Source organism: Lepisma saccharinum, chromosome 22, assembly GCF_977018435.1.
Source record: "Lepisma saccharinum chromosome 22, izLepSacc3.1, whole genome shotgun sequence".
NCBI lineage: Eukaryota > Metazoa > Arthropoda > Insecta > Zygentoma > Lepismatidae > Lepisma > Lepisma saccharinum.
In genome coordinates, this window is record NC_139250.1 from 15,939,249 (window position 1) to 15,966,916 (window position 27,668).

At 37.1% G+C, this 27,668-nt stretch overlaps 2 long non-coding RNA genes across 2 annotated transcripts; both read right to left on the minus strand.

Annotated features, from left to right (window-relative positions):
• Positions 1-2,214: 2,214 nt before the first annotated feature.
• On the minus strand, positions 2,215-15,983 carry LOC146004950 (uncharacterized). The gene is made up of 3 exons (XR_014443974.1): positions 15,794-15,983; positions 6,038-6,219; positions 2,215-2,353 (listed from the first exon to the last, which is right to left on the minus strand). It is a non-coding gene; the product is annotated as an uncharacterized LOC146004950 (long non-coding RNA).
• An 853-nt stretch (positions 15,984-16,836) lies between these two features.
• Positions 16,837-24,894, minus strand: LOC146004745 (uncharacterized). Its single transcript, XR_014443961.1, has 3 exons — positions 24,732-24,894; positions 19,270-19,310; positions 16,837-16,952 (listed from the first exon to the last, which is right to left on the minus strand). It is a non-coding gene; the product is annotated as an uncharacterized LOC146004745 (long non-coding RNA).
• Positions 24,895-27,668: the final 2,774 nt, after the last annotated feature.

Consider the following 27,668-nt stretch of genomic DNA (forward strand, 5'->3'; position numbering starts at 1 on the left):
TGCAAATTTGCATGTTTTTCCTTAGGGAAATTTCATATGCTCTCAATTGATTTATCCATTTACGTTGATTTGGATTACTCTGGTAAAGTTTTATAGTTTATATAAATGCATATTTTAGCTTCACATGCATATTTTAGCTTTACGTGCATATAATTTGCATATATTGGTTGTAATTTTAATGTAATTGTTAGTCTCAAGTTTGTCTGCTTCATTTTCCCCATTGTTTCAGTCAACACTTAAAAATAACCTATATTGTCTGGTGATGCGAACTAGTTCGGCAAATGACATTGCAAAACTCATAGCCTTGCATGGTCTGCTTCCAAAGATGGAGAAAATCACCCTTCCAGCAATCAACGGCCTTCGGAGAAGCAGTTGTAGATAGCTTCAAGAACCCCAGATTTGCAGTTCCTATGACATGATGCGTGAATTCGGTATTGCAGGGAGAACCTGCCGAGGTATTCCGCAACTGAAATTGCAGCTCTGATACTGCCCAATGACATCTTGTGTAGTGGAAAGAGCATTTTCAATATACAAAAACTTACTTTCTGACAATTGCAAGAGTTTGCTACACGAAAACATCGAGAAATATCTTCTAGCACATTGCAATGCTAATTTAAAAGAAACAAGATATTGATTAATGCAACAAAAAAGATGTTGCCTGATTTTTTTTCTGGAGTATACTGCATGATGACTAAGGAGGGAATTTTTGCATGTTTGCATGTTTTTTTCCTTAGGGAAAATTCATATGCTCTCAATTCAAGGTATGTAATGCACTAAATTTACAATTTCCTGCCTCCTGTAATGTGTCCAGTCAAACAACTTATAATTTTTCGTTTACCTTGAATTTGCAACAAAATATGTATTCATGTTGAGGGGAATAAACAACTCGGTTAATAATGTAAGACGTATCGAGTTCCCAAGTGGATGGTGGCAGAGGACACCGAAATTAATAGAACATTTACAAGTAAGTTTCGCGGATATATCTATAGTAACTGGCTTACGTCTTATAAAATATGTATATTATTATAATTGTCATACTGTTGTTTTTAGATTGAGCCTCCAGACAATGGAATGTATGCAATGTAATGATTTTGTTACATGAAACTAAAGACATCTGCAAGCTAGATTTTTTGGTGTTGCTAAATAGCAATAATAAATCACAAATAAGCGCCAAAGTAAATTAGGAAGATGAACAATAATAGAATACGGTATAAGATAGTAAATAAAATCTTTAAAGATAATAAGTTAATAAAAATACTTGTGAAATTAAACATGTACCCATCAGGTTACTACATTAGACTTGATATTAGTATTGGGAAAATAAAAGGCAAAACGTTTTGGGATTTAGTGGAAAGTCGACATGAATAGGACACTTAATAAAGCGAAAGATTTGTGATATAAGAAGATAAATCCGAGAAGGAAGTCCAAGCACAGATCCAGAAGGAACTCCAAGTCCAGATCTAGAATGAAGTCCAAGGCCAGAAGGAAGTCTGAGTCCAGATCCAGAAGGAAGTCCAAGCCTGCACCCAGAAGAAAGTCCAGATCCAGAAGGAAGTCTGAGTCCAAGGCCAGAAGGAAGTCTGCACAAGTGCATAAAGAGAGAATAAATGATCAATTGTGAATGTTAAAGTGACAACAAAGAAATAAGAACTGGAATCAAGAAGAGAGTAATTGAAATTTATGTAAAATTTCTATTACTTCTACATGAATATATTCTCATGTAGTCTCAACTATAATTTTCATGTAACGAGATATGATATAATATAATCTTATTAACTGTCTCCATTGGAAGGCTCGCTGTCTGGTTTCCTTTCTAGAAAGAACCCTACTCCTGAAGATAATTAGCCGTGGTATATTATAAAGATTAGTAAGGAAAGAGCAACAAGCTCTATCGCAATGCAAGAACAGGTGAACATTGAAAGCAGCTGATTGCCACTACAGCAACAGGCAAGAGCACGTTCTAGTCCTTGATTGGGATTGGTTGATCAATTAGACAATTTCCATTAGATTTTTATTTCTTTTCAAATTCACTGAGATTTCAAGTTCTCCAGGTGTGTGGGAACCATGACAGCATTATCTACTACACTCTCAAGGTTCAATATTACATATGTATAATCCAATAGATATGAAGTTAAACTCATTCACAAATACATACTTCAAATACATTGGACAATACAAATACAACAATTCACATAATTAATTACTTACAATTCACTCCTGAATGCAGCTGTTGACATTGGGATTTATTCACATTAGTTACGATATCTGTAAACCTCAATGTTGAACTCGTTTTTATCATATTTTTTGGAATCACATGCCTTAAACAGCACACAACTATTAGCATTCTGTGATTCTGCAAAAAGAGAAGAAAAAAGTTCAAACATCAAAATATCTAAAAATATAAAATTGTAATATACCATTAACTTAGATAATATTCACATCTTACCATCAGGATAAGAAACAGCTAATATTAATTTCAACATCTTTCTTAACACTACAAAAAACTGATAAGAAAATTAGTGTTAAAACAATGATGATCAAAAAACATACATGTGCAAAAACCATATAGAAAAACACGACTCTAGAAACAATGTAAATAAAAGAAATATATATTTTCTAAATATATAATGCAAACAGAACAGACACATAAATAAACGTGCAAGAACACAAAAACACCAAACCCTCAACATGAAAGACAATCACACAAACAGACACCATGACTACATTAACAAATAAACATGCAAGAACAGGAAAGCAACAAACAAGACCCAACACAAAAAGATACTCACACAACCAGACAGCACAAGTACACATAGACAATTAAACATGGAAAAGCAGGAAAAAAACAACAACATATATTTCTAAGAACAGAATACAACACAAAAATACACTAGCACAACCTCTATAGGCAACACACATACACACAAATAAGTCACCGTGCAATAACATCAAACATCAACTGATATTGCTCTCTAAGAACAAAATACAATGCAAAAGAACATTACTTCATCACACAGCAGAACTGCTATGGGCAACAGCTAGGAACACACACATGTAGAAAAATCATAAAAAATGTGAAAACAACAACTGTAAACATGTATAGAAAAAATAATAAATATAGATATGAACAGTACTTAACATAAGACATTCAAATAACTAATATATTTAAACCACAAACATGATTTCAATACAGTCAATGAAAACATAAGAATCCTGTCTAAAAGAATGTATAACAAATATATGTGTAAAATGAATGAAAGTGACAAACTTTTGTACAAAATAGGACAAATTAACATGCATAAATAATATACAATATATCTGTGGAGCAAAATTGTAAAATGAATACCTATATCTAGTGAAAATACATATTCTGATACAGTCCTTTCATACCAACCCCAACCAGTACCTGATTTTTGTCCTGAATTCATGACGTGAACATTATGAATAAGGCCCGGATTTTGATGACATGTCATCTTTTTTTCCTCATGTAGCATGTGCATTGCTCTTAAGTATCAACATCCTGAATACGAACCTCTGGTTATAAAAATGTGAATCTTATTGTGCATCTTTTTGTCATATTTTTAATTTTCTTTAAAGTTTTAGATCATTTTTTCAACTTTTACGTCACTTCTTGTCAATTTTTGCATTCTACGTCCTTTGCTGGTCGTTTTGCATAATTACAAAAAATGTACCTTAATTGCATAACGTTTCACTCACTTGTTTTTAGCCAGACACTGACATTTATCGCTTTGATGTCAGTAACAATGAAAACAAGAATTCTAATTACTGCAATAATTCTGAATAAGGTAAGATTTCTATACCTAACATTCACATAACCCGTGACTCGACAGCCCTTGAAAGGCCTCGACTACCAGTCTCCCTCCCACAATCCTACCTAGAGGTGTGGAGATCTTCAACCGGTAATGGGGTGATGTGGGGTCAGCACGTTGAACCCCCAGCCGTTATTGGAAATTTCCGAGACCTGAACCCAGGCATACTCGAACCCATGCCGTCCCGCAGTCGGAGTCCAAAGCACAGTGCCTTAGACTACAAGGCCACAGAGGAGGATTAACATTCACATACACCTTGTAATTACAGTTCTAACATTACAGAAGTAAGAACTGCGTCTAATTGTCATATCCTGAAAAAAACACATTTTTAAGTCATTTTAAGGTCATTTTATAGATCATTTTTCAGATACAGAGTGGCCAAGATAAAAGAGGCCCTGTGTTATACGTGATATAAAAAGAACATTAAGCAAGTAAGAGCTGCATTTATGTTACAAGAATTTGTTTTCGCACGTTGTGTGATGACGTGTTGTTATTTCTTACCGCTAGGGCGGCGCTCGAGCGGGCTCACGTGATGTCGAGCAGCGACTGAGTGATCAGTGCTGCGTTGTCAGTAGTCGGTTTGAAGCATGTTGTGAAGTGCTGCAGAATGCCTTTGTCAATCAAACAAAGAGTATTCATTGTTGAAACGTACTTCAGATGTAAATCGTTTAAAACTGTAAATGAAAGGTTCACGATAAAATATCCAGAGACAGCTGCTTCTGCGAAAAGTGTTGTGCAGAAATTGATCACGAAATTTAGAGCAACAGGTTCAGTCATTAACGCCAAACGTAACCATGTAAAGACAGTTTGTTCGCCGCACAATACTGAATGTGTTCACAAGGCTACGGTAAGGAGTCCACGGAAATCAACTAGACGTCTCTCCTCCCAACTAAACATCAAACGAACGTCATGCCAGAACATGTTGCATCAGTTACATATGCAACCATACAAAGTAAGAGTGATGCAAGCATTAAAACCTACGGATTGCGGATAACGATAACACTATTGCGATGGTTACTCACGAATGTTGCTGATGGTTATCTGGATCCTCATCTTTACTTCCACTCAGACGAAGCATGGTTTCAGCTTAACGGGTACGTGAACTCTCAAAACACACGCTATTGGTCAACAGACAATCCCAGGGAACGCTTTGAGGTGCCTCTGCATGATTTGAAAGTAGGCGTTTGGTGTGCTGTTTCAGGCCAACAGATTGTAGGCCCCATTTTCTTTCACAACACTGTGAACTCGCAAGTGTATGTAACGGAATTGTTGCAACCATTCATAGCACAGCTAACTGATGAAGAACGAGAGTATGTGTTTTTCCAGCAAGATGGCGCTACAGCGCATACTTCACGGTTTTCAATGTCATACATCCATGAAGCTTCCGGAGAAGAACGTACAGTTTTCGCAGGTTTATGGCCTCCCAGATTGCCCGATCTGTCGACCTGTGACTTTTATTTGTGGGGTAATTTAAAGGGTAAGGTCTACAGTAACAACCCGCATACAATTGAAGAGTTGAAAACAAACATTCGCAATGCGATTGCGAAAATCACACCAAATGAATTGGCAAAAGTTTCCAGAAACATGTTGAGACGTGCTGAGTTGTGTATCGAGGTTCATGGTGAACATTTTCAGCATCTCCTGTGAACTATTGACCTATTGAATGTTCAGTACGTTGTTTTTCATAATAATACTTTTCTACTCTGTATTCTGTATATACAATAAATGAGTGAATTGTCTGTATGTTGTTTATAAGACATGGGGCCTCTTTTAGTTTGGCCACCCCGTATTTTTAGACCATTAAAATCCGGGCCCTAATTATGAATAATAAAGTTAGAAATAAGATGCTTCTAAGTTTAATACCTTGCGTTGTTCTAATATCATTAATGTAATGACACCTTGTGTTAACATCCATTCCATGAAAAAGGAATATCCACTCTGTTTTTATTCAATTCACTTATTTGTACTATTATATTAAAATATGGAGGGTACAATGAAATGAGGGAAAGAATACGTAGCATTTTTTAAGGTATCCAGCATTCACCTTTACAGATAAAGGAAAAACAATGGGAAAAACCTCCCTCAGGATGACCAGTAATGGGATCTGAACTGATTTCAAATACAAGTCCTCAACTTAAAAATTCACATGAATGAACAGTAAATGCAACTGATTACACGTGAAACATTTAAACAGAAATTTCCCTCACCTTTCAATATAGTGGTGACATTGACCTGTAGGAAACATGGGCTTTCTATTGTGTTGATTTCAAGATTACATGCAAGGTCAACAACTTTTTATTCCGCTTCTTTGGATATGAAGCTCTTGGTGAACTCTGGTCCATTGGTTCAGATCCTCCCAAACATACGAGATCAACCTCTGATTTTATTTCTGAGAAAAGAGGAAAAATATTACTGCTAGAAATGAAATGCAGTGTTCGAATTAAAGGGGGGAGGGTGGGCTGGGGATTTCTCCCTTCCACTTTTTTCATCACAGGCTCTACATAGCGTGTGCTTAGCACCACGCCATGCAGGCGTATAGGGGGTGTGGAGGTAACGCCCCACACTTTCTTGATCCGGTCGTGAGTGGGCGTGATGTGATCAGCATCATGCCCCTGACTACCTTTAACCCCCAGGGTTTCCCTGAGGTACCCATGTCATTCGACGCTGAGTGGGCGCTTCTAACATTAGAAAAGTTCCCGGATTTGAACTGGCCGGGGATCGAACCCGGGACCTTTAGCATGGTAGTCAGATGTGTTACAGACTGAGCCACCGCGGCCACATTTTCAACAAGGGAAAGAAAATTCTCCTTCTCTGAATGTGTGTTCCATTATTATTTGGGATGGCATCACAGTCATTCACTGCTTGAGTGAATCATCATAAATTCCACAGTCATCGGAGTTTAAATATTTTAAAGATGCACTTTATCGTACATTCAGTCAAAGCAAAATTTAAAGGGATCTATTTGAGAGTGCTCAAGCAGGACTAACAACAATGATGAAAATTAACAAATATTTTACATTCCTTACGTGGCATCTCCTTATCAATCTGTGCCAGTTGTAACAAAGAATTACCTGACTCTTCTGCCTTTATGTTCAAGTTGTGAACTCAGTGCAGTTATCAGTTCAAAAGAAAGATCAACGTGTAAAGGAATGCTAAAAAGATGTCAACCTGGTCGCTTGTAGGTCTTTCCCATCATGTTTTATTATTATTATTGTCGAACTCCATGATGGAGTGGCTAACACAGAACGGTTTGACACCAGGAGTACCGGGTTCGAATCCAAGCCTGTGTGATTACACTGGGGAACAGTGAAATTGCGGCACAGTGTTTGAGAGCTAATTTAGGGCAATTTCATGCTGCTGAATAATGATATAATAATATATTTCCTGAATTGGCTCTAATTTATGAAATAAATGCAACTAAATCAAAATGGCGGAAACATAAGACATACATATAAATGAACTTCCAACAACAATTTAATATTTCTTTTTGTGATTACAATCATTATTATAAAAATAAATTTATATCGGCCTATGATCATAATAATTAAGAAAATATGTACACAATGAAGTAACAAACTATGTGAAACGTTTTCTATACGATTTCCTGCTGTATTGCTTTTTAGGACAATCCCTCTGTAAGCTCCAACAGTGGTCGGCCATCATGTGGTACCTGGTACCTTTCTTCCATTATCCTTATATCCTGATGGAACCTTTCTCCCCGTTCTTCACTAAAATCACCAAGGTTCTCAGGGAATCTGTCAATGTGGCTATGTAGAAAATGTATCTTCACACTCATATTAGCTCCTAATTTCTCAAAATTTTTCAACATATTTCCAACTATATCGGGGCACTTTTCTCCTCTGTGATTCCCCAAAAAGTTTTTGACGACGGACACAAAGCTCAGCCAGGCCTCAGATTCGATGTAAGACATGCAAGTTGTAAAATTGGCATAATTTACAAGTTGTATAAGTGTAAGAATTTGTGGTGGTCCGTCAAAGATTCCTGCATTCAATATTACAATACTTAGTCCTGGAAAAGTGTGGCATATATATTTGAAACAATCACCACTTGTATGTAAGGCCTTGACAAACTGTTTTATCAATCCAAGTTTAATATGCAGTGGCAGAAGGATGATTTTGTCCCTATCTATCAGCGGTTCATGAATGATATTAGCTTTTCTCACTAATATTTTCCCTTGGGGGCCAAACTTTTATCGTCCAATGCTTTTCTCTAGCACGACTATCCCACAAACACAGGAAACAGGGATACTTTGTGTACCCACTTTGCTGTCCTAGTAAAAAATTCACCATCTTCAAATCCACACACACGAGCCACTTATGTTCAGCATATTCAATTTTTTTTCTAAAACCATTTTTATGTTTTGGTGTTCTTCCTTAAGCTTTGTTGAGTGTCCGATATATTGCCTAGCAATGCTTCATAAGTTGCCTAGCAACAATGTACAAATAAATAAATAAGTTTCTTAATGGGAATTTCAGCTCATTATCAAATTTTGATATTACAGAGAAAAGCGTAGAGTAATTTTACCTCCTACATTTTCCATGGTGTGTTTATTTTTATAACTGGAGTCAATTCAACTGAACCAATCATACAATTGGCAATCACAGCTGTTTTGTGTGCTGAAACTGTTATTAAATTTTATGCCGCAAAATAAAATCTTTTTTTTGTTCCCCAGTGTTAACCAAAAGCGGCAGAAAGCGAAGTAAAATAATCCAAATCAATCAATCCATCTTGTATTAGATCTCCGCAACCTTACTAAACAACAAAATTGAAAGAAATTTGGAACATTACGGGCATTGTTTTTTATCGATGTCAATTGCCCTGCAGTGGACTACTTTCATGTGACAAAATTTTCTTGTGGCTAAAGGATGGGACAACAGATCCTGCAAGTTGTACGAGTGCTGATCGACCATGTCCACGAACAGAAAGAAAGCTATGCATATAATATTCATCTCATGTTTTACGGTACAGCAGTGAGGATTTTCTTAGCATGTGCATTGAAGCTAGGGTTGTTAAAGGTCTAAGAATTTTAAATAAATTCAAGTCCGGTCCAGAAGAGGAAATCAGCAAGCGTAAATGGGTTCTCGACTGTAAAAGAACCTTATCTGTAAAGTATTTCAATTTAGTCCTGGAACCTTTTTATTCCAGATCAATTTAAATACGGTCCAGGAACCTTTTTTCCAGATCAATTTAAATATGCTCCAGGAACCCCCTTTTTTTCAGATCAATTTAAATATGCTCCAGAAACCCCCTTTTTTTTCCAAATCACTTTAAATACGGTCCAGGAACCTTTTTTCCAGATCAATTTAAATATGCTCCAGGAACCCCCTTTTTTTTTCAGATCAATTTAAATATGCTCCAGGAACCCCCCTTTTTTTTTCAGATCAATTTCAATACAGTCCAGGAACCTTTTTTTCCGGATCGATTTAAATACGGTCTAGGAACCTTTTTTCCAGATCAATTTAAATATGCTCCAGGAACCCCCTTTTTTTCCAGATCAATTTAAATACAGTCCAGGAACCTTTTTCCAGATCAATTTAAATATGCTCCAGGAACCCCTTTTTTTAGATCAATTTAAATATGCTCCAGGAACCCCCATTTTTTTCAGATCAATTTAAATATGCTCCAGGAACCCCCTTTTTTAAAATCAATTTAAATACAGTCCAGGAACATTTTTTCCGGATCGATTTAAATACGGTCCAGGAACCTTTTTTCCAGATCAATTTAAATATGCTCCAGGAACCCCCTTTTTTTCCAGATCAATTTAAATACAGTCCAGGAACCTTTTTCCAGATCAATTTAAATATGCTCCAGGAACCCCTTTTTTTAGATCAATTTAAATATGCTCCAGGAACCCCCATTTTTTTCAGATCAATTTAAATATGCTCCAGGAACCCCCCTTTTTTAAAATCAATTTAAATACAGTCCAGGAACATTTTTTCCGGATCGATTTAAATACAGTCCAGGAACCTTTTTTCCAGATGAATTTAAATATGCTCCAGGAACCCCCTTTTTTTTAGATCAATTTAAATATGCTCCAGGAACCCACTTTTTTCAGATCAATTAAAATATGCTCCAGGAACCCCCTTTTTTTTTCAGATCAATTTAAATATGCTCCAGGAACCCCCTTTTTTTTTCAGATCAATTTAAATATGGTCCAGGAACCTTTTTTCCAGATCAATTTAAATATGCTCCAGGAACCCCCTTTTTTTTTCAGATCAATTTAAATATGGTCCAGGAACATTTTTTCCAGATCAATTTAAATATGCTCCAGGAACCCCCTTTTTTTTAGATCAATTTAAATACAGTCCAGGAACCTTTTTTCCAGATCAATTTAAATAGAGTCCAGGAACCTTTTTTCCAGATCGATTTAAATACGGTCCAGGAACATTTTCTCCAGATGAATTTAAATATGCTCCAGGAACCCCCCTTTTTTTAGGATCAATTTAAATACGGTCCAGGAACCTTTTTCCAATTAAACAATACACAACTTGGGACTAAATTTAAATTGTGCGAGAAAAAGGATTCTGGTACCGTTGCAGAACCCAATAGAACCCATATGAATTTATGAGTTGCTGGTCCTTTAACAACCCTGATTAAAAGTAGCCATTGTTTATACATAAAGTATTAGTCTGTGTGAATGGTAGCTCAATTGTACTGGCCTCGCCTACATGCAAAAACTCAAATGTAAAGATGATTCTGAAGTTTTGCCACCCCTTAGCATTTTCTTCAATTCGAACACCGATGAAATGTTAAAAGAAGGACTACTGAAGGTCCTAAAATAAGAAGATAGGCACGGGTTTCCAAACTTTTTCATTTCACGGTGCCCTTAGCATTTCAAGATTTTTTCCACGGCACCCAAGTCAGAATGTAGACCTATCTAACACTTGCAACGCTCAGTTAGTGTGGTTAGGTTGCTGGCCTTAAGTTAAAAAATAAACACATATTTCAAATTCAGAAACATTTTACACATAAAAAGTACTACATACGCACATACATTGGAAAAAGTGTCATTTCAGTGAAAATATAACATTTCGTGGCACCCTGGAGGACACTTTTAGCGTTAATATTTACCTAAGTTTTATTTCTCAAATATATTTTGGCATGTTTATAATATTTTGTGACACATTAAATATATAATTCCATTTGCGACGACAATAAATAAAATACACATTTTGTAGCAATACATAGAAATACTTTCTCTTTTTACAATAAATCACAAATTCATGCCCTATCTTGACTTGTATCACTTGAACGACAACATAAATATTAGTAATACTATTACTATTTCTGTTTGAGTGTTTCTAGAAAGCAAAAGAAACAAAATCAAAAGCTTACATGTAACATTTACTTAAATGCAATATTTGTATACATGTAAAAGTTATGAGAGTCAATGGAGGTTCTTCTCCCACTCCACTAAAAGAAAAATGAAAAAGGTCTGAATAGCAACCAATCATACACTTGCATCTTACAGTAAAAATTAGATAAACTTTTATTATATTATACAGATTTTTGGATATGCAGTAACAAATTTAAAAAATATAGATCAGTGGTGCATACTTGGTTCATAACCTGGGCTATCTCACAATGCCATAGTGTTCGTATAGACAAAAATTAGCTGGAGGGGAAGGGCCTTTCTTGTTCATTTTTTCGGATTTTGAAAACATGTGACATTGTGACTGATTACAAATAGAAACCTCAAAAATAATTACAAAAATGTATCATTAAAAGACGAACAGTAAGAAAAGGATTTCAAGTGTTTCACACTTATTTTTAAAAAATCGTGGCCTACATTGGGAAATACAGTATCTACCAAAACGTAATTGTGTACCTGCCTGAAATGTTTGTCCGAGGTCTGTGCTCTGTCAAAACCTGGTGGCGCCACCTCTTGCTGCTATAACAGTAGCCACCCTCTGAGGCATGTTCTGCCATTCCACTTGCAAAATTTGTGACATTTGGACAAGGGAACTTGGCAGCATCTCCCGAGACATCACCCACCAGTCCAACTCATCCCAAATGTGTTTGATAGGATTGAGGTCGGGGCTCAGGGCAGGCCAATCCAAGCATTGTTCATTATTGTCTTGATACCACTGCATAGTAGCAGCAGAAACATGGCACCTGCAATTGTCGTAAAAGGTAAAGTTCCCCATGCATATAGCTTCCAGCCATAGGCGCCGACTCCATGGGGCTTAGGGGGGCTCGAGCCCCCCCAATGTTAATGATGTGGGGGCAGAGCCCTCCCAATGTTAATGATGTGTGGGCAGAGCCCCCCGAAATAATTTTGCTTAAGAGGATCTAATGTATTACTTTTCTTATCTTGTAAAGTTTACTCCGAATTGTGCCACATGAACTTAATTTTAAATACACATTTGAAATGTTCTAGACCATCAACTTTGGAGGGGGGGGGGCTATGACCGGAGACAGCAAAACACATGACTTATTACTATATACTAAGTATATAATTATTATTAACTCTTTTACATATATTAATCAGAGACATAATGAATTTAGCCAACGACTTGTTAAAGACTGTTTGGGAATCCCCTAAAAGAATGCAAATATTTAGGAATATTATTTATGTGAATGAGAAGGCTGGCCATACTGGACTGCGACCACTTTGCCCTCGTCGGTGGACGTTGAGAGCCTCCAGTATGCAACAGATCTTAAGGAACTATGAAAACCTTCTCAAATTTCTTGAGAAATTTTCTGAAGAAGATTCTACTGACGCAGCATTAAAATGTGCTGGATACCTGGAGACAATGCTTCACTTCAAGACATGTTTATTTCTCTCCCTCTACTGCCATGTGATGGGTCCAATAGAAGAGGTAAACTGTAAGATTCAGTCTCCACGCATTGGTTCTACAGAAGTGGAATCAAAACTAAAATACTTGACTGACATCTTTCAAGAAAAGCGAATGAGTTTTGAGCAGTTCTGGCTGAAATGCACAGAGGGCAAATCAAGCCTTGTTGATGAGCCAGAATTGCCCCGGCAACGTCACGTCCCTAAGAGACTTGATAGGCCGATAGGCTCTCCTTACACATGTCCATGCTTCGTGATATCGCCATACAGAAGAAAGTGATTCTAACTACCATGCGTGACATAAGGAAGTTTCTTTTGGAAGACACCGCCCTCCAGAAGCCAAATTCATGATGGTTCTCCGCACTGTGCCAGTGACGACAGCCACAGCCGAAAGGTCATTCAGTGCTATTAGCTGACTAAAGACATATTTGAGATCTACAATGGGGCAGAAGAGACTAAGCAGCTTAGCGGTACTCCACATACATCAAACTGTGCTTGATAATTTGGACCTGAGACCGCTCGTTGATAAGTTCATAAAAAATAACCCACTGTGTAGAGCAACTTTTGCTTTATTTTTAAATCATGTTCATATGTTTTGTTGTGTATGTCACTTTATATCTTAGTGTACATGCTATTTTCTTATTATTGCAAAATTAAATTAAAAAAGTAACAACGTATTGTAGCAAGAAAAAACAAGTAAAACTATTTTCCTGCGATTTGTGTTAGCATTTATGTAAATAATTAAATAAAACTGTTAAATATTCGTTATTTGCAACCCATCACATGTCTGTTGCGGACATTAAAACACACCCATGCCCTCGACGGAACTCGAAACCGAGACCTCTGGATCAAAGTGAGTTGAGTCGACCAACCAACACGCTCGGCTACCGAGGCCAGCATAAAACTGTTAGGTTGGTCTCTTAATGTCTCGTACTTTTCAATAAAAATGTTAATTGTTATCTAAAAAAAAATTAGCAGACACAAAAGACGTAAAGAAACTTTGAAACATTTTCTAAACGTTTTTCCTGTTAAATTTCATTTGCATGAGGAATATAATAGCTACTTAAACATTGCTATATGAGGACGTAATTTTTATTTTTAAAAAAAGGGAGTGAGTGAGTCATTCATTCATTTATTTCAGTGATCAGAGCCCCCCCAATAATTTTGACAAGTCGGCGCCCCTGCTTCCAGCACATTTAGGGAATCTGGGGGTATGGCCCCACACATTCTGGAGGTGATGTGATCAACACCATGCTCCAGCCACCTTTACCCACCCAGATATCCATTGATTAGAGTCTGGGTGAACCCCAGAGTAATGTAATGATGTAATGGACAAGGATAAGAAACTTGTTGCAAAGAAATTCATCTGTATTCCATTCCTCAAGGGATTTTCTTATGAAAATGCACAATTTTTTTGACAATTTAACTTCTAAATTATTTTTAAATTACCAAGAAATTTGGAATGTACATTTAATGAATACAAAATGAAAGAAACAGGCCAGATGGGGAATCCACAGGAATATGTAATATAATATGTTCATGTTAAAGAGATTATGTGGGGCAGACATCAAGAAAAATGTCAATGAGATGACACGAACATGATTTAGACATCACAAATTTAGACCCAAGAATGGGTTTGTCAGCTCACATCATCAAAGGGTAACATATGATTAAAAAAAGAAAGGTTTTAAAAAGTAACTGGAGATATAAATTTAAATATATGGGATGCTTTGTTCATTGCAGAAGATATCAAATAAAGAGAATGGCACTACAGACTCATTATGGAGTTCTCTTTTTCACAAGTCGTGTAAGCCAGCACCTTTGAAATTTAATGCTACAGAAGAGATTAGGATCTTTGGAGAAAGGGGGATATTTTTTAATTGCCTGATGATATTTGGAATCCATAATTAAAATTTGGTAACACCTTCATTTAAAAAAATAACAGCATTGATAAAGAAACAAATTGCTAGTTTCACAGTTATGTTTTTTCAACAATGTAACATTGACAAGATTCATTGTATAACTGCTTCTTTTTATTTTTCTTAAATTTACTACTCCCTCTGTCCCATAATTATTGTCTGGTACACTTTTGTTTGTTGTCCCATAATATTTGTCCGATAGGCAAACTGTGACATTGGTGTATACAGAAGAAGAAAATTGAACATGGGAATGAGTCATACAACGTTATTACTCAAGGATCAGTACAAATTTGCCGATCAAGTATCCAAAAGAACATAAATAAAAAGTCACCATTTTCGCATACCGGACTATAATTATGGGACAGAGGGAGTACATTGTTATAACTTAACATTAATCGAACTAATAATATATGCTGATGTATGCATGTTCTCCTGAAGAATTACATCAAAAATTGTGTTTATGTGCTTGTAAGAACAGTGAACTAAGAGGTAGAGAAAGAATAAGAAGAACTACAATAGAAACAAAGTCTAGGACTGCAACAATTTTGTAAGACATTGATTTTTAAATGTTGGACTCTACCCAAAGATAAATCCTGGCTGTATGTGGTACTAATATTTTCCTGCATTCACAGCAATCACATGATGATGGTGTCGATTTCATAATGAATATGCCCCTTGCATCAACATTGTTCTGAAGATGAACTGCAACATTTATTGGTTTTACATAGATGGGATCACTTCACTACAATACCCTAATCCCATTCTTCCAGTACAGTGTGATTAATAGAGACTGGATGTTAGGTAAAATGCCTCCCATTTTTTTCTTGTTACACATGACATACAAATGACTTCATGCAAGGCTATTATGGTTTCGAACACAAAATATTATTTTGCCTATTCTTGTGTATAGTGCCTATAGGTAAATAGATTTACATGATTTTAAAAATTAACTTGGCATTACATTAAAACAATTCAAATGTACAGTAGCCAATATTTTCTGAATATGTTATACTTTCACTCCGTATCGTCCAAGACGAAGATGGAGGGACAATGTTGAGATGGACCTAAAGGAAATCGGTAGGGATGGAAAAGAGTATATAGATCTTGCTGAAGACAGAGACAGATGGAAGGCCTGTGTTGCTACAGCCATGAACCTTCGGGTTTAAGAAGGCTAGAGAGTTAGTTTCACTCCGTATCATAAAAATTCCACTTCATATTTTACTTACGTTTCCGGCAACCCACAACTTCTTTCTGGAAGGATGTGTTTTCCCAAATTCGTGGTTTCTATTGTACACGGTCAGCCGCCTACTTAAGGTAAAGCAAGACACCATCAACACTTCCATTCCTTCTTTAACACGTTCCCTGCCAGGGTGCTATCACCAATTCCTTCCTCCTGCGCCAAAGTTGTTATTGGACTATTTTGCAAATTTTGCTTTTTTCCTGTAAAAAAAGAACAGCCAAAACACTTTTATGTTCACTTGACTCCCCATGCTTTGCCGGTCATGCCTTATGCACATCATTTTTTTATACAGTAAAACCTCGCTAATTCAGATCCCGATAACCCGGACTTCACTTAATCCGGGCAGGCAAGGAGCAAACAAAACCCACAATGCAAGGTTTTAAATGTGGCTAGAAGTCAACAATTGCCGGGCACATCATCATAATATGGGTATCGCATATGTATGCACTGCATTGTCATATTACTTTTCATTTTACTGTACTGTATAGTGTATTTAGGTCTATGCCCTTTCTACTGTTCTTTTAGGTTATTTCAGTTAATTTAGACTTTCGTTAAACCGGTCAACTTATTCCCCCATTAGTCTGGATTAACGAGGCTTTACTGTACTTGGCACGCTAGGAAAACAAAGTTTAAGCCACATATTTCGATTATAATAACCAACATGACATGGTTGGTGTGTGCCAGTTTTGGCCATTATGACCGACAGGGCAGAGAATGTGTTAAGCTGTCCTGCTCTAATCAGAATGTCAATCACGTATTATTTTCTTTGGATTTGGTTCCATTATAAGAAGAGTAAATCCACATGTGTACTCAAGTGTGTTGTTGTAATTAATTACAGAATAATTTAACAATGTATTTAATCTGGTAGCATGTTTTAGTGCCTTTTTGCCTACCTACTTTTAATTTTTTTAGTGCCTAACATCTGATCTCTAGTGTTTAACTCCCTTTATATGTTCAAGCATTGTACGGCACTCAAAAAAAAACTGTGGAAAAAATATATATGAGTGTACTGTTAATACTCACCACATGTTTGTCCTATGAAGTTGTAAGGCACCCAGGATTTCAGCTTGCAGTGCGGTGCTGGGAAGTGCAACTCAGCTACTAATATGTCACCTACAACAATTTCTCTCTCCTGAAACAAGTATCTATCCACAAATTAAAGAAAACAAGCATGTGTACTTTACAAAATCAGACCTTTAAAATGGAAAGTTCCCCAAATTCGACTTCATGCTTAAAAGAAAAGCAGTGCATCAGATGTTATCATGACAAGGAAACGACGAAATTTCACTTTAAGAAAGTGGTAGAGTCAAAATATGTACTGGAAGAGTTTACAGAGATCAGTATTGACTTGTATAGATAACGTTATTGTATTTGGTCTAGGAATTAATTTGTGCACCTGGACAAGAGATGGCGTAATGAGCGTATCATCCCACAGTTCCGTGTAGCCACACATGCGTTGAAAACTCCTGTCAGCGCGCATCGTTCGTAGTATAGGGCAGTTGATTGACACGTCAACAACAGCATTTTGTAGTCAACTGAACATGGCGCAGTTCGTGCCAGATAAAGTGTTTTTGCGGGGTGTTCTGCTTCATTACTTTAACATGCAGAAAAGTGCTACCGAAAGTCATCGTATTTTGGTGGAAGTGTATGGTGACCAGGCGCTAGCTGAGCGAACGTGTCAGAAGTGGTTTGCATGGTTTAGAAGTGGTGATTTCGGCCTGGAAGACCAAGAGCGACCTGGACAGCCAAAAACATTTGAAGACGAAGAATTGAGAGCATTGCTCGATCAGGATTCGTGTCAAACGCAGGAAGAACTTGCAGAAGCATTAGGCGTTGATCAAACAACAGTTTCCAAATGCCTCAAAGCCATGGGAATGATTCAAAAGATGTCACATTGGGTTCCACATGAATTGAAAGACAGGGATGTTGAAAGACTAAGAACCATTTGCGAATTGCTGCTTCAAAGACAGAAAAGAAAGGGGTTTTTGCATCGCATTGTTACTGGCGATGAGAAGTGGATCCATTACGAGAACCTGAAATGAAAAAAGGCCTGGGTGAAGCCAGGTGAACCAGGTCCATCACAACCGAAACGAGATATTCACTGTGCAAAGGTTATGCTGTGCATATGGTGGGATATGAAAGGTGTGGTGTACTATGAGCTGCTGCAACCGGGTGAAACTATTAATGGAGAACGTTATCGACGACAATTAATGCGTTTGAAGCAAGCTCTGGCCAGGAAACGACCAGAATGGGAGAACAGACATGATAAACTTATTTTTCAACATGATAACGCCCGCCCACATGTCGCCCACCGGTCAAAACCTATTTAGAAAATGTCGGATGGGAAGTTTTACCCCACCCGCCGTATTCACCAGACGTTGCTCCTTCGGACTACTACTTGTTCGATTGCATGAATAACGATTTGATTGGACAGCGGTTCACTTCTTCAGAAGATATCGAAAAATGGGTCTCTGACTGGATCGCTTCAAAGGATGAGGACTTCTTTCGCCACGGAATCCGTAACTTGCCTGACAGATGGGCGAAAGTGGTGGCTCGCGATGGACAATATTTTTCTTAAGGTATTTATGTATTTTGTGTTTGAACTACAGCTTCAATGTGTGCGTAACAACCGCACGAATTAATTCCTAGACCAAATATATATTACACAATAAACCCTAATTTTGTTGAAAAGTCATTAAATGAGTATAATCAAAATGTTTTCATCAAATCAAAAGGTATAATTGCTAAAATATAGGTTTACAGAATATTTTGCTTTTCTGAAAAATAACTTATGTAGAACATATGAAAGAAGATGATAGAGAATGCATTTAAAAAAGAACACAAAAGTTTAGGGGGATGTTTCTTTGAGATATAGGGATAGGTGGGGGATGTTGCTCAAGTCACAGGAATAGATTAGCTGGAGCTATACGTAGATAGGGTCAAGGAACACTTGCTTGAACTAGGGAGACAGGTAGGGGAAGGTTTGCTTGAACTATGGGGATAGGTGAGGGATGTTTGTTGAAGCCAGGCTAGTTTATCTAGTCTCCACTCTGAGCACTCTCTTAAATACTATTTTCTACAATGTATACCGTCATTCCAGGATGATGATCAAATAATCACTGTGTTTAGTTCTGAATATTAACATTTTACTTATTTTTCTTAAGCAATGTACGGAAAGCATTTTCATTTCTATAAACCATATTTCTTCTTACTCTGTGTACCAAACATATTTATGCATTAAATAGCTATGTGAACAATACAAATCCATAAGCCATACCATGTCTCATCTTTTGAACAAAAACAAAATTGATACTGGCTATTAATATCATAAGACTATTTTTGTGGCTCTTTTACTCAATGTGCATGAAACTACATGGATAATCAATCAAACATATTATGAATTATCTTTCTACAACTTCTACAGCATGCAACAATCAAACTTGGTTTGCATTTCATACTCACCACTTTCCAAAATGTATTCATTCTGAGATAATATAAATTACCTGTAAAGTTCAAAATAACGTATTAGTAATTACTCCTTTTCTGATTGCACTTTAAGAAAAAACATTCTTAAAATAACATTTATATCTGTCACTTTCAAGGTGCAAGCACACCATCACACAATACTCCAGAGTGTAGGCTACAAGACTTACAACAACTAATGGAGCGAATTGACAATATAGAGAATGTCTCCACTTTTGTTAATTTTCGGTGTACTAACTAATTTTGGCCTCCTAATCATGAATCTGTTGTAAAAAACCGGGGGTCACGTCTGGAAATTTGAAAAAAAGCAGATTGATTTTTTTATATATATATATAGGTGTATATGCATAGTTTTACAAACGAAAATGTAATCTCCTGTCATTGTTTCCCACCACACCGTTGTTTTACAAGAAAATGATTTATGATGTTCAATTTTAATACAAACCCTATTTTTTCAATGAATTTAGGGGTGAAATGAGTGCTAATGGAACCTAACCTAACAGGCCTAACCTAACCTCGTGTGAATGGTTCGTGGGGCTACCCGTGGATGGTTTTTGGGGCTAACGAACAATGTTTCATCAAAATGTACAATTCCCAGACGTGACCCCCGGTTTTTTACAACAGATTTGTGATTAGGAGGCCAAAATTAGTTAGTATACCGAAAATTAACAAAATTTGAGACTCTCTCTATATTGTCAATTCTTACCCAATTAATTATTGGAAAAATAAATGCTTCATCATTATATTGTTACTATTATTCGAAACGTGAGATTAATACTATGTAAGTACAGAGAAAGGTAAACGTAGGGATGTGACGAACCCATTGCCCAGTGGCTTGTTCACTGCAGTTAGTCAACCAACAGAGTGAAATGGTCAACATTTTGTTCTGTTGGGATTTACAGAGCTGTCCTGTCATGGCTCTATGAGCATCCTACAATTGGCAGAAGTGGGGTACGGTTGGTGGACTACTATGTGATCCTCACAGCTAGATCCAAGGGATCCGCTGACCAAGGACAGGTACGGTCCTCCATTCATATTGAAGGTTTGGGGTGGTTTGGAAACCAAGTGTTAGGTAATAATCAAAATCTAATTATTGATAACAACTCATTTGAACCAGTTTCCAAATTGAAGTACTTCGGAGTAATAACAAATGAAAATGATATTAAAGAGGAAATAAAGAGCAGGTTTAATTCAGGAAATGTGTGTTACTTTTCTCCTCATAAACTTTTATCTTCTCGTATAATATCTAAGAAACTAAAAGTTAAAATATACAAAACAGTAATTTTGCCTGTAGTATAACATAGATGCGCAAGTTGTTGCCTTACATTGAAAGAGGAACATAATTTAAGAGTATTTGAAAATAAAATCCTTAGAAGAATATTTGGACCTAAAAGGGGATGAGGAGACAGGTGAGTGGAGAAGACTTACGTGGGCAGGCCATGTGGCATGAATAGGAGAGGAAAGAAGAGTTTACAGAATTCTTGTTGGGGCAACTGATAGTAAGAGACCTGTAGGAAGGCAAAGATGAGGATAGGGGGATAATGTTGAGATGGACCTAAAGGAAATTGGTAGGGACGGAAAAGAGTGGATAGTTCTTGCTCAGGATAGGGACAAATTGAAGGCATGTGTTGCTGCAGCTATAAACCTTCAGGTTTAAGAATGCTAGAGTTAGTTAGTTAGTAAGTACAGAAAAAGTGGTGGTTACACATTTTTGCCACCTAGGCAATAACTGCCCTGTAAATCATTCTGTATGGAAGGATGCATAAATAATCATGGTCGTTTTAAAGTATGTGCCTGTATTTGGCCATAAATGACTAAGGTCATTCAACTGCAGAGTCCATTTTTTCAGGTGTGTTGGCATTTTCTCCCTCATGTTGATTGGCAAATGAAAAGGGGTGTCTACGTGACTTAGGGGGAGGTCCAATACAGTACCTGAGAGCATGTCTGGGGCACCAAATTACCGAGAGCTCCAGGGGACCCAACATGATGTTCGGATCCTTAGAGAACCAATGGGGGTCATTGATAAGGGACACCTGCAGAAACCTTTGAAGAGGTTGGGTTCCTATTTGCTGGGCTGAAAAAGTGGATGCAAAAATGCCACTTGCAGCCTCCACGGAGCCATTTTGAAATGGCGGCAAATTTTTTTTTTTAGGTAAGTTTTGATTCAGAAACTGCCAGGGCTGGCAATTTAAATGCCACTCCCAGAGCTGGGCATGAATGTGTTAAGTTCACTTTATGCACAGATAGGATAAACAGGACTGGTGCTACAGTTTACAGTGGGATATGAAGCACCAAATACCTTCAACAGGTACTGGTTACAAGGTCATGACATTACCACTATGCCATCGGAGAGGCCTTACAGCGGATTCTAAATGATTGGCTACATAGTGTAGGTACCGTGAGGAAAAATTCGCATCTTCATTAAATACTGCTCCTATGGATAGTACATAATGGAAATGTGCTTATGATAACATCCCCACCATCGGCTGACAACCCGCCCAATACTTTGAGAAGCAATGATAACAATAATCGTCCAATACATTAGAATCGTTCTCAGGGGCACGTGTTACTAAATTTTGACATTGACAATCACTTGCGTATCAAAAAAAATGACCAACTTAGCTGTATTATTCAACAAAGCCAGAAAAAAGAATTCTCATGCACTACTCATGTCCATCCATCAGTATTTCAACAGCTATTAGAGCTATAAAGGTAAATGTTAGTGGACTGATAAAGCCATTAAATAGTAATTAAACATCATAAAATAACTTGTCTGAGCATGAGGAACAACAATCAAAACTAATTTGTTATTATCTCACAAAATAAAATTGTTAAAAGTTAGAAGTTTAACGTGACAAAGTGTTTTATTCCTGTAAGTAAATAAAATTCATTACATCTTAAATTTTTTATGGGAGCGAATGTAGAATATAGAGTATATCTATAATTTTGTTAATATTTGGTATACTAACTAAATTTAGCCTTCTAATCACAAATCTGTTGTTAAAATGTGGGGGTCATGTCTGGAAATCGTGAAAAAAGCTGATGTATGAGATTTGTTTCTATTTTTTTTAAAGCTGTATCGCATTGTTTTATGAACAAAATTTTACTAAGCTTGCCTAACATAACCTTACCGGAAATGGTTTGTGGGGCTACCCGTGCATGGTTCGTTCAGCTACCCATTCATAATGTACTGATCAGAAGGCAAAAATTAGTTAATCTACCAAATATTAACGAAATTTAAGATACTTTCTTACCCTAACCTTACCGGAAAAAGTTTTGTGGGGATATCAGTTAAATCTTTTCCCAATGAGCACATATTGTAACAAATATAAGTTTTGTAGCACTAGCTTCCTCACTGCCCACAATGCCATTTTTCTAGAAGAACGCTCGCACACTGTTGCCAAATCTACCTCTAATCAAAGTCCGCATTCCACATGCTCTTCTACCTCCTCGTTCTCACTGACCAAGCAACAACTACAAGCTCTGCAAGTAACGAAGGAACAGTGTGGCAATGCTGTAGACAGCCGAATGAATGCCGAACATCACTTGTTCATATCATCAAACATGGTTGAACGTATGGAGAATGATTGCGGTAATGAAGAACGTAATTTTGCAACATATATAGACGTAAGTGTACAATTTTTACATGTGACCCCCAAATCGTAACTCCAGATACCTTACCAGGACCATATTTGGCGAATATAAGAAGTAGGAAAGGAATTGGAGACATTCTCTATATTGTGCATTCATACCGTTTTTATGAACCAAAAAATCCTTTTGCTCCTCGCCATGTATTTTCAAATGTGAAAATTTGCTCAATGACTCGAGGAGTCTGGCAATCTCCGGTCTAGGAGTTTAAGATCCTATTGACTCACTTTGCAGCTTACTCCTGGCTGGCTTAATAAAAATAATGATTTTTTTAAAAAAATAAATTCAAACTGCCTCCAAAGGGAGAAAGATTGAGGAACATATGATTGGAGGATGTTCATTGATTGATTTGGTTTCGCTTGTTTGCCACTTTTGACTAACTGTGATGATGAGGATGAGTGATAACTGATGATATGCTGAAAGGACACCCCCAAAGAACTTGAATTCGAACCCAGGCCCCCTGAAATCACAGGAGCATATATATGGAGGTTGGGCCAAATATTTTCAGTGGTACATTAAACAGGAAGTTAGATTACAGAATCAGTTACTCTCTCTCAGCTCTGGGTACTACTTGAGTTGTTAAGCACAAATCCTCTACGCTGTGCACATTAAAATAGGACCCCCAAAATATTCTTAACTTTGTAGCAAGGTAAGGACAGATTCATCAGGTTACCTCATAGTCTCAATGTATTTGGTGGTTGTTAGGTTAATAGGCATTCTGTGTATAAATTTCTATAACTTCATATTAAGTAATGGTAACACTTTACTATACCGGAGACGGATTTCTTCAAATTTACAGGAGAAAGTACTTACGCAAATCATTTTCGGTAGCGTTGTTGATGTTCGGGAATGTAGTTTTGATCTATTTTAATGTGAATGCATGTGGTTTTCCACGAAAATCTATTTCCGATGCGCTATTGCTGCTGCCGCCATGATGTTGTCCGTATATGCTAAATTGAACGAAAGGAGTGCTAATGGAACCTAACCTAACAGGCCTAACCTAACCTAGTAGGCATACCTCGTCCCCGTGATGGTTCGTGGGGCCATCGTGAATTTTTGGGCTAACGTCAATGATTTTTGGGGCTACCCGTGGATGGTTTGTGGGAAATAAAGAACGACAGTAAGTACTCGTTAATGTAAGAAATAGACATTATTTTCGTTATAAATTCATTATTTCACCTAAAGAAATGTTCCGCAATGCAGAAGAGTCCGTTAGCAATGTAAAAAATTGCAAAATAAATCATTGATAGGTGTCTATGGTATAGTAAAGTAGTACCTAAGTAATTTCATTTTTAACCTTGTGAGACACAAGGAATATCGAAGAAAAATAAAATGCATTCTCCGAAAACCGAAATTTATTATTAGACTACTTACAAAAACTTTGTAAACCGACTTTCAGATTCAATATTATGTGAAACAACTGAAAACGAAAAAAACGAATACCCGAAGAGCCGTATATTAGGCACAAACGGTTGTCATTGTCATAAATTGCGTGACTAATAAAATGGGCAAACACAAACGTTGAAAATTAACCCATCATCCAGTACTTTATACACATCCCAATGAAACCAGCAAACTTTGCAAAAAGAAGGGATTTCACTTCCCTCTTTCAGCAAAAAAATACAATTTATTTTTATATGTAGAAAATCGCTGAGTACATAATTAAATAAGCGTCAAATAATTTAAGATAACATGTTTGAGATATTTCGGAATTTCCCCTATGATGTTTACTATTTAGATATTATCATGTTTTGTTGACAGGAAGATTAACAGGTGTTTGTTACACAGCTTACCTTCTTCGTTAACTGTAACAAACAATCCAATACGAATGCGTAAGATGTAAAAAATTACCACTTTCTAAGCTGAAAGTGTTCGTACAACCAATTTCACCATATATTTTATTCAAGTTTCTAAAAATATTACACTTCATAAAATCACAGTGTCAAATCACCACTACTTTACACATTTATTTTGCTTGCGCTTGGCGCTGTTGTTTTCAGAAAATAAACAGTTGACAATCGAAAATCAGAAGGTGATTCAAAAATTCTATGATTGATCAGAGAGCAGAACAGGAGCAGCGCAAAGGCAGCGGCCCTCCCAAAATCAAATCACATTTTTTTTTGCCTTGTATGTGAATTTCGTGACAACAGTAAAATGAAAGTGTGAAGGTGATGTTAAATGTTTGAATCCTGAATTGATACCTAATCTATGATCATGGCCGTGTCCGAATCGGCAAGTGCAATGTTCTTTCACGCTTTCTATGCCGTCGAGGTTGTCCGAATCAAGATGCACCGTAACATAAATGAGCTGCTAGGGACAGCTTTAGCACCTTAGGAAATACATGCTAACATCACCAAACCTGACCTGCCTAACCTATCCACGCAGGCATATAATAGCTGAAATAAGCATGTAAATAATATGTTAGGCTGTTTAAATCTTGTGACGCAGGCGCACAATGAGGTAGCAGAATGGACATTTCCACTTTGACATGAAAAACGCTTTAAATCCATTCATTTTACAGATAATGACACAAACATGAGATGTGCAAAATATCTCGGCGATATTTGTTTCGGTTCTCGAGAAACACGCCTTCAAACACCGCTGAAATTCACCTCCTACGTCACGGATTTGAAAACGTCCTCTCCACAGACAGGAGGTCCTCTGACGTCATCACTTAGAAATGCGTGCAGGCGGGGCTTCTGCTCGTCCCGACAACTTAGCATGAGCCGCGGAAGCGACAGATAATTCACTTGCTACTGTGTAAAACAAGTATCTTACAACTTCCAGTGCAAAAAACTGTGCTCCATTTCTTGGAGATGAATTATGCCCTAGCAGTATAGTAGTATTTACTATAATTCAGCCACTTGGTAGAGGGTTTTCCCATTAGGGTGACAAAGCAAACCTTGTAACAGTCAATGGCTGAACACGTGAACAGCCTTGCTCATTGCGAATACATAGGTTAGTTCTGACTGGCAAGAACTTAATGTTATAGGAATACTTTTTCTGGAATTACAGTTATTTTCGTCATAATATTTTCTTTACAAATTTTAAGATAATACTTTTAGAACACACTGTTTTACACGCCAATTTCTGCAATATAAGAGGTGATACGGTATAAAAAGGTACGGTGAGTTTTTAAATTTCCTGCAGTAAATGACAGTTTTCTTCAGTTAATATATATATATCGCAAATTTTTGTATTTAGCCTACTTTTACGTCGCTTTTCCGTTCACTTTGTTTAACCGCAACGATGAGAACGCATGGTTAATTTTTTATAATTTATTTATTAATTATCATCTCTAACATCACATTTCTTCCCACTTTTGGCTAATCGGTACAATGAAGATGAAGAACTAGAAGCCGTATTCGAAGTCGGGGTGCAGGAGTACACCCCCCCCCCACACACACACACTACCACCAACTGCACAATCTAAGTATCACCCAACCTGCCATGATAAGAGACGAACTTTTTCTTCTGTCCCATCTCATTTCGAAAACATTCACTTGTCCCATCTCCTTTTATGAGACGAAACGGAACATGCCTCGTCTCGTGAGCAACACTAACATTAACAATAGAAGCATCCCCCTAGCTGTCCCCAAAGTCTCGAGCAAACATCCTCCCATGTAACAATTTCCAGTTCAATGAAATGTCACTCACAAGGAAACAGTCATGCCCAAGTCGAGAGTCAAACCTGGAACATGCGACTTCCTCAGATAAATCGTGAATTTTGTGTATAATCATTACAACGCCAGTTCATTCCTGGTAATTCTGAATCTGCAGTTTGGTTTGCATATATAAGCAGGATAATATTTAGTTTTCGAGGGCTGTACCGTCGAAACGAGGAGTCAAAAAAAAAATAATAAAAAAAAAATATTAAGAGAGATTTTCTTGTATTTATAATGATAAGCCTTTGCATACGTTGTTAATTCTATATTTTTCTAGACTTGAGACGAGAACGAGAATTGCCCTCCCAAACCGAGACGGATGTTTATAAATTGAGACGAGACTGTCAATGAGACATTTACAACTCTCAACGAAAACGAGACCAAGGCTGCCATGTCTCGTCTCGATAGGATCCTTAGTGGTGAAGTTGTGAACCAACCAATTAATGCGTTTGGGGTAACGAGATGAGGCGGCTTTTTTCGCAGTACAAAATTCAAAATAATTATATCGTACCATTTCAGTATGGGATATTGTTATACACATGGGCGTATATATAGTTCACGGGGGGGGGGGGGAGGGATGGATCAACTTTTGGTATGATTAGGGTTGCTTTATTTCGTAAGCGAAAATCCAGGACACTGCTGGCCGGAAGCTTGTTGGGGTGCATGGGGGGAGGGGATGTTGGACCCGACAAAGTTGTGTGTTTGTAGTCACGAAGTCACGCTACTTAGTACTGATACTTTTCTGTTCATCTTGTGTCACTACGTTTTTAAGAACCAAATTTCTTTAATATGATTCGAGGGGGGGGGGGGGGAAATAACTGATTTAACAGTATCAATGCGGTTTTTTTCGCAGAAATTCCGAAACTATCAGGAAATTGCAGATATTGGTCTGCAGTCCCATCTGGTGTGTGGAATTACGAAATTTCCTTCCCATCCTATAAGTCTCTAATTTAAGAGAATGAAATAAGTCCGAAAGAATTTTTTATGAACAAGCGGAAAGAACAAGGAAACTGGTAATTTTAGTGAACAAAATAAAAAGGGGGGTTGGACCCGTTGAATCCCCCT